Source organism: Schistocerca piceifrons, chromosome 11 (assembly GCF_021461385.2).
Source record: "Schistocerca piceifrons isolate TAMUIC-IGC-003096 chromosome 11, iqSchPice1.1, whole genome shotgun sequence".
NCBI classification, from domain to species: Eukaryota; Metazoa; Arthropoda; class Insecta; order Orthoptera; family Acrididae; genus Schistocerca; species Schistocerca piceifrons.
In genome coordinates, this window is record NC_060148.1 from 22,766,279 (window position 1) to 22,774,569 (window position 8,291).

The 8,291-nt window shown below is 44.8% G+C and overlaps 1 non-coding gene across 1 annotated transcript; it reads right to left on the reverse strand.

The window, feature by feature from the left end:
- Window positions 1-587: 587 nt before the first annotated feature.
- Trnat-ugu lies at window positions 588-661 on the reverse strand. Its single transcript has one exon. It is a non-coding gene; the product is annotated as a tRNA-Thr (tRNA).
- Between the last annotated feature and the right edge of the window lie 7,630 nt (window positions 662-8,291).

The window sequence follows — 8,291 nt, forward strand, 5'->3', positions numbered from 1 at the left end:
CATTGAACATCTCCCGCTTCTCCCAGTGCTGTGGCACTGTGGACTTAGTTTTGGCAGACAACAACTTTTGGTTGCTTCGCGAACAATGTTTCGCCAAACTCTAAGCTCTGGCTCACCATCACCTCCCTAGGCCTATGTAACCCCTTTCAACATGCTTTTGCCAACAATAAATGGCCTTTCTCTAAAAATAATCCTAATCATTCCATAACACCCACCGCCTGCCCATGTGCCCATCCTGTACAGTACATAGTTTAATTATTAACTCGTGTCCCATGAGCCACTGGGGGTTGTGTCATTGATTCATATGAAGGTGTTTTTTTTCAAGCCAACTACAAGCTTTTGTGCCACTCAACAATGACACAGGCATATGATGTGCTAAGGGAAGTATATAAGTGAAGCAGGGGTGAATGGGGAAACATTCAATCAATATGAGCTAGAAATGGAGAAATCCACGATATAAGTGAATTTGACAGAGCGTAGATAGTCATGGCCTGGCACCTGGAAATGAGCATAAAATTTCGATGAAATCCAGACCTTCACCTGCTTACAGGCATTGATAAATATCAACGGGGAGAGCTGAAAATGTGTGCCCTGACCGGGACTCGAACCCAGGATCTTCTGCTTACATGGCAGACATTCTATCCAACTGAGCCATCAAGGACACAGAGGATAGTGCGACTGAGGGGTCTTATCTCTGGCATGCTCCCCGTGAGACCTACAAATTTAAAAAGGGAAGTTTATATGCCAATTAGCTCTGCAAATTGTGAAGAAATTGATGAAATGTATGATGAGATAAAACAAATTATTCAGATAGTGAAGGGAGATGAAAATTTAATAGTCATGGCTGACTGGCATTCGAGAGTTGGGAAAGGAAGAGAAGGAAACACAGTAGGTGAATATGGATTGAGGGTGAGAAATGAAAGAGGAAGCCGCCTGGTAGAATTTTGCACAGAGCATAACTTAATCATAGCTAACACTTGGTTCAAGAAGTATGAAAGAAGATTGTGTACATGGAAGAAGCCTGGAGATACTAGTAGGTATCAGATAGATTATATAATGGTAAGATGTAATTTGGGTGAAGGTCATGGTTGAAGCACGCTCAAACATGGTAATTGGATGTCTCTATAGGCCCCCTGGCTCAGCAGCTGTAGTGGCAGAGCAACTGAAGGAAAATTTGGAAAATATTTTGAGTAGATTTCCCAACCATGTTATAGTTCTGGGTGGAGATTTTGATTTGCCAGATATAGACTGGGAGACTCAAACGTTTATAACAGGTGGCAGGGACAAAGAATCCAGTGAAATTTTTTTAAGTGCATTATCTGAAAACTTCCTTGAGCAGTTAAACAGAGAACTGACTCGTGGTGATAACATATTAGACCTTATGGTGACAAACAGACCTGAACTATTTAAAACAGTTAGTGCAGAACAGGGAATCAGTGATCATAAAGCGGTTACTGCATCGATGATTTCAGTCGTAAACAGAAATATTAAAAAAGGTAGATAGATTTTTCTGTTTACCAGATTGACAAAAAGCAGTTTTCAGAGTATTTGATAGCTCAACACAAAAGTATTGTCTCAAGTACAGATAGTGTTGAGGATTAGTGGACAAAGTTCAAAACCATTGTACAATATGCATTAGATGAGTATGTGCCCAGCAAGATCGTAAGAGATGGAATAGAGCCACAGTGGTACAACAACTGAGTTAGAAAACTGCTGTGGAAGCAGAGGGAACTTCACAGCAAACATAAACATAGCTAAAGCCTTGCAGACAAACAAAAATTACACGAAGTGAAATGTAGTGTGAGGAGTGCTATGCGAGAGGCTTTCAATGAATTCGAAAGTAAAGTTCTATGTACTCACTTGGCAGAAAATCCTAAGAAATTTTGGTCTTATGTCAAAGCGGTAGGTGAATCATAACAAAATGTCCAGACACTCTGTGACCAAAATGGTACTGAAACAGAGGATGACACACTAAAGGCCGAAATACTAAATGTCTTTTTCCAAAGCTGTTTCACAGACAAATACTTTACTGTAGCTACTTCTCTAGATTGTTGCACAGATGATAAAATGGTAGGTATCGAAATAGATGACAGAGGGATAGAAAAACAATTAAAATTGCTCAAAAGAGGAAAGGCCACTGGACCTGATGGGATACCAGTTCGATTTTACACAGAGTAAGCGAAGGAACTTGCCCCCCTTCTTCCAGCGGTGTATCTACATCTACATTGATACTCCGCAAGCCACCCAACGGTGTGTGGCGGAGGGCACTTTACGTGCCACTGTCATTATCTCCCTTTCCTGTTCCAGTCGCGTATGGTTCGCGGGAAGAACGATTGTCTGAAAGCCTCCGTGCATGCTCTAATCTCTCTAATTTTACATTCGTGATCTCCTCGGGAGGTATAAGTAGGGGGAAGCAATATATTCGATACCTCATCCAGAAACGCACCCTCTCGAAACCTGGCGAGCAAGCTACACCGCAATGCAGAGCGCCTCTCTTGCAGAGTCTGCCACTTGAGTTTATTAAACATCTCCGTAACGCTATCACGGTTACCAAATAACCCTGTGACGAAACGCGCCGCTCTTCTTTGGATCTTCTCTATCTCCTCCGTCAGACCGATCTGGTACGGATCCCACACTGATGAGCAATACTCAAGTATAGGTCGAACGAGTGTTTTGTAAGCCACCTCCTTTGTTGATGGACTACATTTTCTAAGCACTCTCCCAATGAATCTCAACCTGGTACCCGCCTTACCAACAATTAATTTTATATGATCATTCCACTTCAAATCGTTCCGCACGCATACTCCCAGATATTTTACAGAAGTAATTGCTACCAGTGTTTGTTCCGCTATCATATAATCATACAATAAAGGATCCTTCTTTCTATGTATTCGCAATAGTAGTAGTAGGTCTCTAGAAGAGCGCAGCATTCCAAAGCATTGGAAAAGGGCACAGGTCATCCCCGTTTTCAAGAAGGGACGTCGACCAGATTTGCAGAACTATAGACCTATATCTCCAAAGTCGATCAGTCGTAGAATTTTGGAGCACGTATTATGTTCAAGTATAATGACTTTTCTGGAGACTAGAAATCTACTCTGTAGGAATCAGCATGGGTTTCAAAAAAGATGATCGTGTGAAACCCAGCTCAGGTTATCCATTCATGAGGCCCAGAGGCCATATACACGGGTTCCCAGTTAGATGCCGTGTTTCTTGACTTCCGCAAGGCACTTGATACAGTCCACCACAGTCGTTTAATGAACAAAGTAAGAGAATATGGACTATCACACCAATTGTGCGATTGGATTGAAGACTTCCTAGATAACAGAACGCAGTACGTCATTCTCAATGGAGAGAAGTCTTCCAAAGTAAGAGTGATTTCAGGTGTGCCGCAGGGGAGTGTCGTAGGACCGTTGCTATTAACGATATACATACATGACCTTGTGGATAACATCGGAAGTTCACTGAGGCTTTTTGCGGATGATGCTGTGGTACATCGAGAGGCTGTAACAATGGAAAATTGTACTGAAATGCAGGAGGATCAGCAACGAATTGACACACGGTGCAGGGAATGGCAATTGAATCTCAATGTAGACATGTGTAATGTGCTGCGAATACATAGGAAGAAAGATCCTCTACCATTTAGCCACAATATAGAATGTCAGCAACTGGAAGGAGTTAATTTCATAAATTATCTGGGAGTAGGCATTAGAAGTGATTTGAAATGGAATGACCATAGAAAATTAATCGTCAGTAAAGCAGATGCCAGACTGAGATTCATTGGAAGAATCCTAAGGAAATGCAATCCGAAAACAAAGGAAGTAGGTTACAGTACACTTGTTCACCCACTGCCTGAATACTGCTCAGCAGTGTGGGATCCGTACCAGATAGGGTTGATAGAAGAGATAGAGAAGATCCAACGGAGAGCAGCGCGCTTCGTTACAGGATCATTTAGTAATCGCGAAAGCGTTACGGAGATGATAGATAAACTCCAGTGGAAGACTCTGCAGGAGAGAAGCTTAGTAGCTCGGTACGGGTTTTTGTTAAAGTTTCGAGAACATACCTTCACCGAAGAGTCAAGCAGTATATTGCTCCCTCCTACGGATATCTCGCGAAGAGACCATGAGGATAAAATCAGAGAGATTAGAGCCCACACAGAGGCATACCGACAATCTTTCTTTCCACGAACAATAAGAGATTGGAATAGAAGGGAGAACCAATAGAGGTACTCAAAGTACCCTCTGCCACACACCATCAGGTGGCTTGCAGAGTACGGATGTAGATGTAGATGTAGAAGACAGAGATTTAGGAACCATGTTTTAAATTATAAGACGTTTCCAGGGGCAAATGTGGACTCTGGCCAGGGTTCTTCCATGTAAACAACCTTCTTCCATGATTCTTGGACCAAGTGTTAGCTATGATTAAGTTATGCTCTGCGCAAAATTCTACCAGGCGGCTTCCTCTTTCATTTCTTGGCGCCAATCCATATTCACCTACTATGTTTCCTTCTCTCCCTTTTCCTACTCCCGAATTCCAGTCACCCATGACTATTAAATTTTCATCTCCCTTCACTACCTGAATAATTTCTTTTATCTCATCATACATTTCTTCAATTTCTTGGTCACCTGCAGAGCCCGTTGGCATATAAACTTGTACTACTGTAGTAGGTGTGGGCTTCGTGTCTATCTTGGCCACAATAATGCGTTCACTATGCTGTTTGTAGTAGCTTACCTGCAGTCCTATCTTTTTATTCATTATTAAACCTACTCCTGCATTATCCCTATTTCATTTTGTATTTATAACCCTGTATTCACCTGACCAAAAGTCTTGTTCCACCTGCCACCAGACCGAGCGGGGTGGCGCAGTGGTTAGACACTGGACTCGCATTCGGGAGGACGACGGTTCAATCCCGCGTCCGGCCATCCTGATTTAGGTTTTCCGTGATTTCCCTAAATCACTCCAGGCAAATGCCGGGATGATTCCTCTGAAAGGGCACGGCCGACTTCCTTCCCCATCTTTCCGTAATCCGATGAGACCGATGACCACGCTGTCTGGTCTCCTTCCCCAAACCAACCAACCAACCAACCTCCTGCCACCAAACTTCACTAATTCCCACTATATCTAATTTTAACCTATCCACTTCCCTTTTTAAATTTTCTAACCAACCTGCCTGATTAAGGGATCTGACATTCCATGCTCTGATCCGTAGAACGCCTGTTTTCTTTCTCCTGATAACGACGTCCTCTTGAGTAGTCCCCGCCCGGAGACCCGAATGGGGGGCTATTTTACCTCCGAAATATTTTACCCAAGAGGACACCATCATCATTTAATCATACAGTAAAGCTGCATGCCCTCGGGAAAAATTACGGCTGTAGTTTCCCTTTGCTTTCAGCCGTTTGCAGTACCAGAACAGCAAGGCCATTTTGGTTAGTGTTACAAGGCCAGATCAGTCGGTCCAGACTGTTGCCCCTGCAACTACTGAAAAGGCTGCTGCCCCTCTTCAGGAACCACATGTTTGTCTGGCCTCTCCACAGATACCCCTCTGTTGTGGTTGCACCTACGGTATGGCTATCTGTATTGTTGAGACACGCAAGCCTCCCCACCTACGGCAAGGTCCATGGCTCATGGGGGGGACGACTTATCTTAGAAGATAGATTAAGGAAAGGCAAAACCTATGTTTCTAGCGTTTGTAGACTTAGAGAAAGCTTTTGACAATGTTGACTGGAATACTCTCTTTCATATTCTGAAGGTCGCAGGGGTAAAATACAGGGAGGAAAAGGCTATTTACAATTTGGACAGAAACCAGATGGCACACTGAGCAGATTCAGATGGATGTAGGTTACAGTAGGTACTGGGAGATGAAGAAGCTTGCGCAGGATAGAGTAGCATGGAGAGCTGCATCAAACCAGTCTCAGGACTGAAGACCACAACAACAACATGTTTGGCACACATTGTTAACTGTGGGGCTCCCCAGAAGTGGGTGCAGGATCTTTGCGACTGGACTGTGGAGCAGTAGAGATGTGTGGCCCAGACGGAGGAATATTGTTTCTCATTACAACAGGTCAATGGTTGTGTCTCGATATGCTGTCATTAGGGCAGAAACTGCTCGAAATGTGGACCATGCCACGGATACCGGCCGGTGGCAGAGGGCTCATCTGATCGCCTTCACAAAAATTCTCTATTATTTCACTATCGGACAGTGCAGGGAAAAAACCAACACCTATATATTTCTCTGCAAGCTCTGATTTCTCGTAATTTCTCCATATGTAGGTTGGTGTCAACAAAACATTTTCACATACAGACAGTCTCCCCTCCCCTCCCCCCCCCCCCCCCCCCTCGCCCCCCACCTGTCATTCCTCAGTAATGAAAACATGCTGCCCTGCTTTAAACTTTCCCAATGTACGCCATTAATCCTAGATGGTAAGGATCCCGCACTGTGCAGCAGTACTCCAAAAAGAGGATAGACAAGCATAGAGTAGGCAGTGTCTTTAGTAGATCTGTTGCATCTTCCAAGTCTTCTGCCAATAAAATGCAGAATTTTGTTCACCTTCCCCACATTTTCTATATATTCTTTCCAATTTATGTTGTTTGCAATTGTAATTGATTGGTATTTAGTTGAATTTATGGTCTTTGGATTTGACTGATTTATCGTGTAACTGAAGTTTAAGAGTTTACTTTTAGCACTCATGTAGATGACCTCTCACTTGTTTAGGGTCAATTGTCAATTTCTGCACCATACAGACATTTTTCTAATCTGCAGTAGTAATAGAAGGCACCATGACAGCAGTGGCCTATGTGCACATTATAGTGGATCACGTGCATCCCTTGATGGCTGGTATCTCCCCTGACAGTCGTGGCATCTTCCAGCAGGGTAACAGTCCATGTACACTCTTGCTCATAAATTAAGGATAATGCTGATACATGGTGAAACAATTCCCTGGTGGGCGATTTGCAGGTTTAAATCACCTTGGGCTATGACCGTGTGGTGCATTTGACCCGCAACTGTCGCACGGTGGCGCTGGCAGTAATCCACATACACAGAAGTGTGTTGGTGCATATCAGAGTACGGTGCAGAGAGTAAGCGTGCAGATTTTTTCAGACGTGCTAATGGTGACCAAGCGTTGAAAATGCCGCAAAGAACATACATTGATGACGTTATGAGGGGTAGAATACTAGGGCCACTGGAGGCTGGTCAAACACAGCAGGTCGTGCACGGGCCCTCCGTGTGCCACAAAGTGTGACCTCGAGATTATGGCAACGATTCCAGCAGACAGGAAACGTGTCCAAGCGCTACAGTACGGGACGTCCACAGTGTACAACACCACAAGAAGACCGATATCTCACCATCAGTGCCCGCAGATGGCCACGGAGTACTGCAGGTAGCCTCGCTCGGGACCTTACCGCAGCCACAGTTGTCTCCAGACACACAGTCTACAGACGTCTGAACAGACACGGTTTATTCACCCGGAGACCTGCAAGGTGCATTCCACTGACCCCTGGTCACAGGAGAGCCCATAAAGCCCGGTGTCAAGAACACAGTATATGGTCATTGGAACAGTGCTCCCAGGTTATGTGCACGGATGAGTCCAGATATAGTCTGAACAGTGATTCTCGCTGGGTTTCCATCTGGTGTGAACCCGCGACCAGATACTGATCCCTTAATGTCCTTGAAAAGGACCTGTATGGAGGTCGTGGTTTGATGGTGTGGGGTGGGATTATGATTGGTGCACGTACACCCCTGCATGTCTTTGACAGAGGAACTGTAACAGGTGAGGTGTATCGGGACCCTTTTGCACCAGTATGTCCACCTTTTCAGTGGTCCAGTGGGTCCCACCTTCCTCCTGATGGATTATAATGCACGGCCCCACCGAGCTGCCATGATGGAGGAGTACCTTGAAACAGAAGATATCAGGCGAATGGAGTGGCCTGCCTGTTCTCCAGACCGAAACCCCATCAAGTGTGTCTGGATGCTCTCGGTCAACGTATCGCTGCACGTCTTCATACCCCTAGGACACTTCAGTGGCTCTGACAGGCACTGGTGCAAGAACGGGAGGCTAAATCCCAGCAGCTGCTCGACCACCTGATCCAGAGTATGCCAACGCATTGTGCTGCCTGTGTACGTGTGCACGGTGATCATATCTCATATTGATGTCGGGGTACATGCGCAAGAAACAGTGACGTTTCATAGCACATGTGTTTCGGGACGGTTTTCTCAACTTATCACCAATACCGTAGACTTACAGATCTGTGTCATGTGTGTTCCCTATCTGACTGTGCTACTAGCGCCAGTTTTG